Genomic DNA, 13,504 nt, shown 5'->3' with positions numbered 1-13,504 from the left:
TACACTCTTAACCCTTGTTATTTTCAATTTAACATTTTTTGGCAGATTAGTTTAATTTTTTCCACAAAATATTTATGAGTGGCATGATTTTGAAACCTGAAATATAACTATTCATATAACTATTCATATATATATTCAATATATAACTGTTTATATATTGAAAAGAATAAAACCAAAGGAGAAAAAAATGGGATCATTCAAAACAGAAGGATGGACATAATTTAAAACCACAATACAAGGTGATCTACACCATGATGTTTCTTGTTATCATCAATAGAATTGCACGTATCAAGTACAATAAAATTGAACATAGCAATATGGAACAAAATTAATAAAAACAAATCACTGGTGACATTATAGGACTTGAAAAGAGGGTAATAGTCAAACCAGAATGGCTATCATAGTGAATCTTACTGTCTTCAGAGTAGTTACCTATACTCTCAAAATTGATACTATCAAACATAGCAGATTCAAATAAAATCAGTCAAGACAAGATGGTGATCTAACAAACCAGATTCAAATAAAATCAGTGAAAGCAAGGCAGTGAAAGAAATACAGGGTTTCAGATTAAGTAAATAAGAAATTTAAAATGTTTACTGTAGTATATCCTGTTATCTTTGGAATAGCTGTCTATGCCCTCAAATCTAGTACAAGTAGACAAAATGGAACAGAATATAACCAAACTAAACATAGCAATGAAAGCAATATGGGTTTCAAATCATGATACAAGATTAGCATTGTCCTCTGCCTTCTCTACTTAGACAAGTCCTCCCCTTTCACTTTCCCAGGGTGCATTGTACATTTTGTATTCCCCTAACTCCTTTAGTTTTTAGATTAGAGAGGCAACCTGCTATTTACCTAAGTGGTTCTAAACCTTTTTACCCCTGAGCTTGGTCTAAGTTGTATCCATTTCCTTACAAGAGCCTCAAGGTCTTCCTTACTCATAGCTGAGTAGTTCTCCATCGTATAAAAGTGTTATGTCTTTCCAACCAATTTGCAGCTGATGGGCAATCTACTGCTACTTTTTTCTGGTTCCCTGTCACACAGAACATTATTTTCTCATCTTTGACTTGCAGTCCATAAGCCTTCTTTCAGGTTACATATATTTCTTATATAGACCATCTTGATGGACCCTATATCCTGATCCACTCTGCCTGTGTTTCTTTTTATTAGTGTATTGAGGTCATCCATGTTAGCAGTTATAGCCAATCTTCTCTGCCTCATCTCTGCCATACTATTTTTCTGCCGTTGGTTGTCCCCCTCATTCTGCTATCTGCCCTGTTTAGTAAGTCTCCTCTGCCACTGTTTGTGAAACCATGGTCTTTTTTTTTTCTCTATCTAGAATGTTCTTCAGTATATTTTGTAGGGTCGGATTGATGGTCACAAGCTCCCCCAGTTCCTCTTTGTCATGGAAGCATCTTGTTTCTCCATTAATTTTTAGAGATAGCTTTGCAGGGTACATCCATCTGGGTTGGAGGTATTTTCTGGAATACTTCACTCCAAGCTGTTCTTGATTTGATGGTTTGTGTCAAGAAATCTGTCATGATTCTGATGGGTTTTTCTTTATAGGTTATATGTTTCTTTTTTTGACAGCTTTTAGTATTCTGTTCTTGTATTGAATTTCTGTGTTGATTATTATGTGTCTGGGTGTAGATCTGGTCTTATTATGGTTATAGCTGGCTGGAGTTCTTTATGCCTCACATATCTGGATGTCATTTCCTTTTCCTATTCTTGGGAAGTTTCCTTTAATTATTTATGTAAATAGCCTTTGCATTTCATTTCTATTTACCTCTGCTTCTTCACTTACATTTTTTATTCTTAAGTTATGGATCCTCTTGTCATCTTCTAGCCTTTGTATTGTACTTTCTGCTCCCTTGTTATTTTTAAGAGATCTTTGCTTTCATGATCACATGTTACAAACCTGTCTTCAAGGTTTGATAGTCTATTTTTAGTTTCTTTCAAGCAATTTTGCCAGCTTTCAATGGAGTTTTTAATTTCCTGGTGATCTCTTTGAATCTGGTTCATGTATTCTAGATTTTTTATATTCTTCATCAAAGGTTTCTCTCCTTTTTTTCTAGTCCCCTCTGTTCTTCCATCTGCGTCTTCTTGAGAGGTACTTAGCATTTCTTTTATCATTTTTCTTATATCTTCCTTTACTTGTATTAGTTTTTCTGTTTTGAGTTCTTTTATAATGTCATGAAGATAATTCTCTATGTCAGATGTTGCTTTTTCAGACACTGCAGGTGTGCAACCCCCAATCTCTTCTGTGATTCCTCTCCTGGAACAGTACAGTTTGGGTTTGGGGCTGGAGACTTCCTTTTTTTCTTCCTCTTGTCATGTTTCTGGTTTCTCCCAACCAAGTGGATAATGGGGTTCCCTGGCACCTCCTGAATTGGCTATGATTACTCTGAAGTGTGCTGGCTAGGGCTTGCTGCCATCCCCAGTCTGCTGATGATCACTGAAGTACAAGCAGTGGCTAGGCAGGCTAGGCCCTCCCTTTTGAGCTGGTCAACCACTGGGAATCTTCACTACCTTAGTTTGTGCCACACAGATGGGGCTGCTTAGGGATAACTTTAGGGAGACCTCATCCTTGGCTATTGGATTGTGCACAGGGGCAGGATTCTGTCCAAGAAATTCTCACTAAAGTGCTCTATGCCAGGAATGGCTGACTGAAGCCACTATAGTTTTGGTTCTTGACTTGTCCTGCCCATCTCCAAACTGTCACCCTGCCAGTTTCCCACTTCCATGGGAGGACTAAGGCTCTCACACTCACCAAAAGCTGGTGCAGATCGCTGAACCAAGCTAGTGCTGTTCTCTGCTCTGCTATTCCCCTCTGCAACTGCATCCTACTGCCAAGGCTGTTGTGCTCGCCAACCCCCAACTTCACCATGACCACATGTCTTCAGATTCCAGCAGTATTTTGTACACAATGGGACTGGCTCTGGTGAGAGTGTATCTGGCTACAGTCTAAAAATCCATCCACATTTTTCTTTTCTGTTTTTTTCTTTCTCTTTTTTCCCTTTAGCTTTTTCCTGGTTGTGAGGATCCATCTCCTTTTGTCTGGTCTTCTCCAGGATGTTTTATTCTAGTATCTGAGTTGTTCCTCTCAGAGAGGCTCTTTATTTTGCTTCTTATTGATCCGCCTTCTTCTGAGATTCTTTTCTGATACTGCCTTTTGATATGTTCTGTTATGGATTAAGAATTAGTGGTTAACTTAATGCCAGCTGGATTACATCAGCATGGCACTGAGCATTGATGCTCCACCTGAGGAAAGTTGCCAGCATAAATAGAGAGGTGAAAAAGGAGAAGGAAGGCATTAATGCATTGATGCATTGAGGCATTGAGGCACTGTGGGTTCTCCTATGAGTTGCTGTTTGAACTGTTGATTCTCCTGGAAAAGCTCTGGTCTTCACACTGAGCATTGCTTCCTGGCTCTGGAGGGGAAGATGTATGCTGCTTAGTCTCCAGGATGAACTCATCACACTGGCTTCCTAGCATGTACCCAACTGTGCTTGTCGGAGGAGGAGCTTGGGGCCCCCGTGTCACTGAGGATGGCTTTGGTGCCTTTCAAGACAGCCCTCGTGTTTGTTGTGTGACTTCGCAGCTCCAACATAGAACCCTCATCCCACCAGCACAGCTCCTTCACCCTACTGGCATGGACTTTTTGGCTTCCACTGCTGACCTTTCAGCCTTCCCAGCATGGATCCATAGAAGAGACTGGCATGTGAACATAAAGAGATATCTTTGGGACTCATAGACGAGTTCAAAAGTAAAATATTTAGCCAAACAAAGCAAGATATAAGAAGATTAATAAAAGAGATGCTAATCACCCCTCAAGAAGACACAGACAGAAGAATAGAGGAACTCAAACAAAGGAGAGAACCATTGGATGAAGAATATAAACAAAATATAGAATACATGAAGCAGATTCAGAGATTACCAGGAAATTAAAAATTCTATGGAAAGATGGCAAAACTGCTTGAAAGAAACTAAGGAGAGATTATCCAAACTGGAGCACAGGTTTGCAATGTGGGATTATGAAAGGAAAAACTTTTTTAAAAAAAACAAGGGAACAAGCAGTAACAATGCAAAGGCTAGAAGACAACAAAAGGATCTATAACTTGAGAATAAAGAATGTGAATGAAGAAGCAAGGGTACAGTCAAAGGAACTACAAAGGCTATTCACAGAAATAATTAAGGAAAACTTCCCAAACATAGGAAAAGGAAATGGTATTCAGATATATGAGGTATATAGAACTCCATCCACCTACAACCAAAACAGAGCTATACCCAGGCATATAATAATCAAGATTCCAGAAATTCAATATAAGAACAGAATATTAAAAGCTGTTAGAGACAAGAAACAGATAACCTATAAAAGAAGGCCCATCAGAATAATGGCAGACTTCTTGACACAAACCATCAAATCAAGAAAAGCCTGGAGTGAAATATTCCAAGTCCTGAAAGAAAATAATCTCCACCCCAGATTGACATACCCTGAAAAACTGGGTCTAGAAATTAATGGAGAAACAAGATGCTTCCAAGACAAAGAGGAACTTGGGGAACTACCACCAATCCAACTCTACAGGGAATACTGCAGGGAATTCTAAAGAGAGAGAAAAGTACTAGGATTCCAGCGGGGCAGAGAGGCCTCAATGAATGGAGCAGAAAACAGAATGAAGAAGACAAGCATACAACTGATGGCAAAAAAAGAGCATAACAGAAATGAGGCAGAGAAGATTAGTTATAGTTTCTAATATAGATGACCTTGATACACTAAATTAAAAAAAAAAGAACCACACGTAGAGTAGATCAGGAGGTAGGGTCCACCAAGATGCTGTTTATAGGAAATATAATTAACATGAAAAAGAGTACATGAACTGAAAATCAAATATGAGAAAACAATGCTCTATGTGACAGAGAACCAGAGAGTAATAGGGGAAACTGGACCACTATTTGTGAATAGGTTGGAAAGATAGGTTTTAATAGGTAAAGGAATACAATTAGAGATCAAGTCAGGAGAAAGAAGGTTCGGAACCACTTGGGTAAATAGCAGGTTGCCGGCCCCCCCACCCCCAGTTTAAAACCAAGGGTCTTGGTGAGACCCAAAAATGCACAGTGTACCCTAGGGAAGTGAAAGAGGAGGGAGAGTCTTAAAAAAGATGGCAGAAGATATTGTTAATAGTGTATCAGGATTTAAAACCCACATTACTTGCACCACTCTGCTTAGATAGATTTTATTGTGTCCCAGTTTTTCTACTTGCATTAAATTTGAGGGCACAGACAGCTATCCCCAAAACATCAGGATATAGCACAGTAATCGTCTTTAATTTCCTATTAACTTAATCTGGAGCCCTGTACAACTTATACTGTTTTATCATGACTGATCTTAGTTAAATCTTGTTTGTTTGATTGCTGTTTGTTATTGACAGATTTTATTCAAAACTGATATGATTGATAGTATCAAGTCTGAGAGTATAGGCAACCACACTGAAGATGACAAGACTCTTTATGATACACATTCTTATTTGATTACTGCCTGTTTTTGAAGTTTTATACTATATAAAAAGTTGTATTTTTATTAATACTGTTATATACTGACATATTAAATTATACTATGTCTGATGATATAGCAAATTCTATTGAAGATAACAAGAGACAACACAGGAACTATGGTAGAACTCGTACAATGGTCTTATATGTCTTTTTCATTTCATGCATTTATAGGAATATGTTTTGTTTTGCCTTGCTTTGTTTTGTTTCTCCCTCTAATATAGAAAGGATAGAAATACATGTCAAGACTCATGCATGTGTAGAACCTATAAACAGTTTGTGAGAACTGATCTTATGACACATGATGAAATGAACAGATACTTTGAAGAAAAAGAGACACTACAGTACCCAGTGCTGATCCTAGAGTGTCATAATGTGACACCCAGCAATAGTATTATTCTTTGTTCAAAGTGATATTAGCCTGCTTGGGTTTGTTCAATCTCAACATAATTGAAGATATGGATAACTGCATGTATGTTTAAGTGTATAGGATTGATAACCATATTTCTAAGTTTTTGTTGGATAGTTGAACAGAACTGGTTGCAGTTTTACTGTTTGAATCCCCACTTTATATGCTCCACTTTAGTATCTTGAATAATTATTTGTAAGAGGACAATCTGTAGTCATCAACTAGTGATTTTTTACTGTTTATTTTTTCTTTGAAAATATGTATTATTTCTACCCTTTTTCTGTTTTGTTTAGTCTTTCTTTAAATAAAATTTTAAAAAAGAGACTGGCATGAGTCCTTCTTGTGGGCTCTAGACCTCCAGTTGGACTTGTGAGAGGCATTGTCATGAGCTCTATGTTTTCAGCTGGACTCATGTGGGACATTGCTGTGGGATTTAGGCCTTGACTAAATATTCTATATTTTTGGTGTTACAGATAGATTTCCTACATTTTCTTGTGTTAACTCCTGGTGACCATTATAAAAATATATTATATACTCCATGTCCTGATTCTAATTGTTCTCTGCACAACCCCTGACTACAACATGTTCAAAATAGCTGCACATAACTTTGGACATAGTAAAAATCAAACAGAACAGAACAGAATAGAATAGAAACAATAAAAACAAAATGATGAATGCAACAAAGGATTTCAAAACAGCCAATAGTAAATTCAAAATTGCTACCATAATATATCTTACTATTTTTGAAATAGCTTCTCCTGCCATCAGATTTAACATAATCAAACAAAACACAAGAGAATAAAACCCAACCCAAGAAAGCAATGAAAACTATATATGATTTCAAAACAAGACCTTAGGGAATCAACAATAGCTAAAACCCTCACAAGGAGATGCCCCCTGATGCCACACTGTGCACTGCTATCCTCTGTGTCTTTGATCAGACCACACTGGTCCTAGCCTTGCAATGTTAGTGATACACCAAAGCACCTCAGGCATTCATGTATTTCATCTCCATAGCTAACATCACAGCCTGTGTTTCTCAGGATAAGCCAGTTGTGGTGGCTTACAAGGTTGGGAGGAAGGAATTGGTACTTCTTGTTTGCAACAGAGGGGCCTGGGGTCTGGCTGTTCCCAGTCTGGTGGCAGTCCATGCATGGTGCTAGTTCCCAGACTGGGCTTCCTTACTGGTGTGGCCTTGTTCTCTCTTCCCCTAGTTTGTGAATGACACTGACTCGTGGAGACAGGCTAGGACTAGCTGTTCCCAGTCTGACAGGAGCCTGCACATAGTATTGGGCTTGCTTGCTGGTGTGGCCTTGTTCTTGTCTCACCCCAGTTCATGAATGACACTGACTCATGGGGATAGGCTTGGGTCTGGCTGTTCCAAGTCCGGCAGTAGCCCATGAATGGTACTGGTTCCCAGACTTGGTTTGCTTGCTGGTGTGGCCTTGTTCTCTCTCCCCACAGCCCACAAATTTCTGGTCTTTATTTTGAGCATTGCTCCTTTGCTCTAGTGCAGAACCCTCAACATAGTGGCACACTTTACCTCACTGGAATAGACTTTCTAGCTTCCACTTCTGAACTTTGGGCCTTCTCAGGACAGATTTGTGGAACAGACTTGAATGAGTCATTGCTGTGGGCTCTAGGCCTCCAGTTGGGCTCATGGGGAATACTGTCAAGGGCTCTAAGTCTTTAACTAGATTCATGTAGGACATTGATCTGGAATCTAGTCTTTTGGCTGAATTTTCCAGGTCTTTAGTTTGTGGACAGATTTCCTGCACTTTCTCTATATTTGACTCCTTGGGTGACCATTATAAATAATACTATAAATTATGTGCCCTGTACTGTGTTGTTCTTTTTGCAACTCCTCTGCAACATATAGCAATAATGGTTGGCTAGAATCTATACCACTAGCCTTTCCAGTTCTCCAGTATGCAGCATAAAGAGAGCAGAAATTTTCAGCTCCCAGAACCATACGAGTCGGTATCTTAAAATATCCATCTCTCTCTCTTCTCTCTGTCTGTCTCACTCTCTCTCACTCTCTCTCTGTATGTTTGTATATATAATACTGGTTCAGTTTCTTTGGAGATCCTCAACTAACATGGTTTATTAATTCCTGTAATCACTCAATAATTAACAAATATTTACTGAGTATCTACTATGTGTCAAATACTACCAAGTTAGGTTTGAGTTTTTCTACACTTGTCTGTTTTCATTGCCCTTACAGTAACTTTCTCTTAATCACTGTGATTAAGGAAAATGTCTTCCAAATCAGATTGATATTGGTTTTTATTTCAACATTATCACTTACCAGTTTTATTACCTTAAACTAGTTCTTAAATCCTTGAGTTTCAGTTAAATCTTCAAAATAACAACATTGTTATTTAGTGTTGCTGATATAATTAAAAGGCATTCTGTTGGAAGCTTGCCTAGCTTAATGCTTGGCCCATTGGAGGTAATGAGTTACTTGTATTTTTTATTTTCCTTTCTCCACAGAAAAGTGGTAAACTGCAATGATTCTCACCAATTTTATTCAAAAGTATGCAATTTCACTGTATTATTGTGTCAGATTTATCCAAATTATATACCCTTTTTATCAAGATACAAATGATTCTCCATTTAAGCAAACATTCTTCATTTATGTGTTCACTCACCTATAGATTTAAATACATGTCACAAAAAAGAGATATTCTGTCTAAAAGCAATTCAAGCAGATAATAGTGAACTCAAATGTTTAAAATTTTTTGACAAGATGCTGGCAATATGAGACTGCATCCTGTATAACATTTTATTTGGTGGTTCATTGTAGAAGGTGAAGAAACTGACATTTTGTCAAACAATACACTAATTAGAATCCCTGTAAAATTACCTACTTTTTAGTGATGAAGTATGTTGGATGGGCAGGAATGAAACAAGTATCTTAAAAAGTGTGTGAAAATGAATAAGGAATGCTACTTGAGTGAAATGGAATAGAAAAATCTGAAGGTAATGGAAGGGAGAAAGGGAAAGTCTCAGCATGCAAAACAAAATATGTAGCTTTTTACCAAGGATAGTTTGAGTCTCTGACATGACTAAAATCAAATACAGTGTGATGGTTAATACTGGTTATTATTTTTTCATTCACCAGGTTGAGGCATTTCTATTCTTGCCTTTGGAATGTTATTCTAAATTGTGTTACCTAAATGAATTTATGCCAAAAGCAGTTAAAAGATTCAGCCAATAAAGTAGCTGAGCACAGTAGAAACTAGAGACCAAACCTTAGCATGTTTTAATGATGCTTTCATTCACTGAAGCCAGTATTTACCAACAAGTGCTAACCCTCATTTTTCTGCCACTGGGGTTAGAGTTGGGCCATTGTGACTGGAGCCCATGCCGGTTATGAGTCTTCCTACACATCAGCATAAGACACAAGTTTCAGAGTGGAATGGCTTCATGAATTCTGCCCTGATTCAAGTTTTTTTTTTCAAGTGCCAAAGAGTCTTTGAAATTCTGCAAAACATCAACATTAATCTAAGCAAAACTCTAAAATTTCTATCTAATTAGTTGGACACCCAACAATCTGTTTCCCTCACCAGACTGAAATTTTTAAAAGTCTGGAATTGCACATATTTTAAGGTTAATTTTGAGTTATTAACATGCTTATTAAGCTCTTTTATGGTTACAATTTTCATGGTGTATGTCTTTTCCATCACTTTCTTTAAACAATTTATGCCTTTGAATCTGAAGTCAATTTCTTTGAGATAGCATATTAGTTAAATTTACTTTGTTATCAATTTATAAATCTCTACTTTTTGATTTGATATGTTTAGAACATTCAATTGTAATTAAATTATTGACATGGTCAGTTATATTTGTCACATTGCTAGTTATTTTCTATATGTCTCTGAACTCATTTATCTCTCTTTCCTGTTTTGACTTCTTTTTTGTTTACACTAGCCATTTTATGACTATAAAAATTCTTTCCTTCTCTATGATTGTTAATACATCATGTTGATATTGCATGATAAATAGGATTGCTTTTGCTATTATTAGTGTGATTATCCTTTTTTTTTTTTTTTTGCTCTCTACTATTTGCTCTATACTACACTCTACTTGTTCTTGAAGAAGTAGGTAAATAAACAATTAATGTAGGGCACATAGAATGTGGTATGTGTCTATGTATGTAGTGGTTACTGCCACAGAGAGGGAGAATGGAGGTAGATGGGCAATTGTCTTGCTTATAATCAACTCCAGAGAAAGGAAAAATATCTGATTATTGGTATCCTATTGATATTAAAGGAAAATTAATAAATGTTTTAAAAAATACAGAGCAACGTATTCTTTGTGATTTCAAGCATGTAATTTCTGGTGCCTATGTGATGATTATTTTTAAATTATTTATTGAGTTTTCCAAATTTTTTTACATATGCACTTGCCCCTCTTTTACTTTGTTATTTTATCCAGATTTAACAATGCAGACTTACTTTAATACAATAGTTATTTTAAAATAGTATAAAGAAAATAGACATTGCTTCCACTTTTCTTAATAACTTTTGTTGATTATGCCTCCTGATTCTTCCTTAACACTGTAATTGGAATAAACAATGACATCACAAAACATAAGGCACAAATAATGTGCCTATGTTGCTGACTTATGAAAAATAAATCTTGAAGCAAAAAATGGTCTGAGGATGTAGCTCAGTGTGAAAGCCATTTCCAGTATCACACATACACAAAATCCAGTATCACAAAAATACAAAGGATAATAAATTCTGATGAGTAACATAATTTTCTTGCATACATTCATCCAGATTCTTTTGAATACTTGAATATCTGCCTATCTTTCTGTCTTAAACGGGCCATAAAGAAATTTTCTGACCCACTTTGTCTGACAGTAGGTCCTAAGGCAGTCCCTATTTCACCGGGTCCTGACCCATTCTGTGGAGGAAGGAATGATAAAAACATCTGAACAGGTAGATCTTGCTGTTTCCCCATTTGGCTTATTAGCAAGCATGCCTATGCAAAGAAGTCTCCAAATAATTCAAAAGAACAGAGAGCTTTCTGATACCCATCACACAGAGATTCCTAGAAGGGGGATAGCCAGAGAGCGCATGGAAGCTTGTGCCTTTTCTCCCGTGAATCTGTGCAAATCTTTATCTATACCCTTTATAATAAATCAACAGATGTAAATACATTTCTTGTGAGTTCTGTGAACCATTTAAGCAAATTAATTGAACAAATGAGAGAGTCCTGGGAACTCAGATGTTTGGTCAGAAGGACAAGGAAAACAATTAGGGAGTTGGGGCTGGCACATAAAGAAGGAGTAGTCTTGGGGTTCCTCAAACTGTGGGTTTGGATATTACCTCCAGGGAGATAACAACAGAACTAAACTCGACTAGAGCACACTCAGCTGGTGGTCGCAGCTGTAGAACTGCTTGTTTGCTGGTGATGAGAAATTCCTGTGCCTTTTGTGAGTGGATAGTAGGAGAAAGTGAATTTGAGTTGGTTTCTTCTTCTATATCCTTAGTGGTCCAATCTATTATTGTACAGAAGACAATTTATTATTAAAATCTCATTAGAAGATATATAGTAACATAGATTCTGTGGTTTTTGTTGAGTTTGCAAGAAACCAAGCTCACTGCTGCTTCTTGTACAGGAAACACCAAGACAGTTTGTTCTTTTAGAGGATTTTTTCCTTTTAGAGGATTTTTCCTTTTAGAGGATTAATGTCAAAAAGTGCTGAGCAACTAAAAAAGTTGGAGCTTTGGAAGAAATCGCTTAATTTTGGGCAAATTTATATACTTAAAATCACAGCAGTCACATTTCTTTTTGAATCATTTTTTATTCAACATACAAAACAGGATGCTTATTTACCTTGACGTAAAATACACAGCTGATGCACAAGATAAGATATAATTATACAAAAATATCAAAACTCTGACCTCAAATCAGCATACAGGATATGCCATACATAGGACATTCAAAATGTTCTTTTACACTCTCAGCTATTTCTAATTATATCAGCTCAAGTAACTTTACTTGATAACTGTTTTCTTTTTAAAATGGGTTTAAATTAGGCACATAATAAATTAGTAACATTAATAAAGATTGTACTTGTTTGTTCTTGAGCATTTTCTTCTAAGGCGTTTATCCAACAAAAGTCTTTTGGAAAGTCACATACCCTCAAGTTATTTAAAGAGTTTAGGGTGAGGTAATTTTTTAAAAGAAGAGTAATGATATATATTTTATGTTAGGCTGTGCAGAAAAGTTTTATTGGAAGTGTATATGGATGATAGCCATTTCAGGGCAGTAGTCATGTGTTATAGGCATTATTTTTAAAATAATATATATATATATATATATATAATTGTAGAATAAATTGGATATAATTGTTTATACTGTCAATTAACAATTTTACAGACTCACAGTAGTGACACACAGTGTACAGTTGGTAGGGCTGATGTTTCTGAGTAGGAGTACGAAGCTTCTGTTGCATCCTGAGTAAGGGAATTAGGGGTGTGAACAAGAAAAGTCTAACAAGATCTTTTATGTAAAATAGTTCCAGAATGAAGAAGCTCTAAGGGGCACTGCTTCACACGATTATGTTTACTTGACCTCAAAGTGGGTTAAACTTAAGATATTAGCCCAGGTTAGTGTCAGGTAATATACTCTTGCTTTTATTTAATGAATATATTTATTTGTGCAAAGTTTAGGTGTTAGTACGGTGGCAGGTCTACATGTGGTCTCAGAAAGCATATGGAAGTTTGAGGGCAAGGATGTAGACATGGGAAATAAAATAATTTCATGATCACTCCCATTCCCATTTCTTTTCAGTCTTTCTTCAGTCTGTAGAAAGATGACAGAGAGATTGTCACCTGGCAGTGGTGACACCCGGCTCTTCCTTCTGTTTCGCTACTATATGGAGGAAAGGAAAAACTATACTCCTTCACATTTTCTCCATTTAATCTCTCTCCACCTCTTAAAAGCCAGTGGTGGGAACAGGTAATTACAATAAAGAATCATTCAAGAACACAACTGACATTCATGCTAGTGTCATCAGGAAGATTTAAAATTTTGTTTCTATGTGTATATGTATAAATCAAACTGAAATAAAAGAATAATCATTAAGTCTCCATCTGTGACAGTATGGCTCAGAAATTCCATACTTACTGTTTTTTAAAATAAGAATGTTGCTGGACATAAGGTAAAAACCAAATGCAATCACAACTTTGAATGTCATTGTCTCCTGGTTTAGTGCTCCAATTGCTATGACGTGACAGATAATTAAAGAATCTCTGAGTCTCTGTTCATAATAAAATAACATGCCATAGACCAAGGCCCTGCAAGGACAGAAAGCATGGAATGACCTCATTGAGGAAGCTGAGAATCAGACATCCCCATGATGTGCCAAAAACCAGCTAGCAAGCAGAAGGTAGAGTGCTCCTGCAATGAAGGTCCAGCTCCTGCTGACCAGTCCTCTTAACCCTGAGATTCTCCCACATGTGACAAGAGGGAAATGTAAGGAAGCCTCGTGTAAAGTTTTCAATTCATTAGCCACAAGGGCAA

The sequence above is a fragment of the Cavia porcellus genome, unplaced genomic scaffold, assembly GCF_034190915.1.
Source record: "Cavia porcellus strain 051 isolate PalLab524CR breed Dunkin Hartley unplaced genomic scaffold, mCavPor4.1 scaffold_11, whole genome shotgun sequence".
Classification (NCBI taxonomy): Eukaryota; Metazoa; Chordata; class Mammalia; order Rodentia; family Caviidae; genus Cavia; species Cavia porcellus.
Note: the sequence above shows the minus strand (reverse complement) of the source record.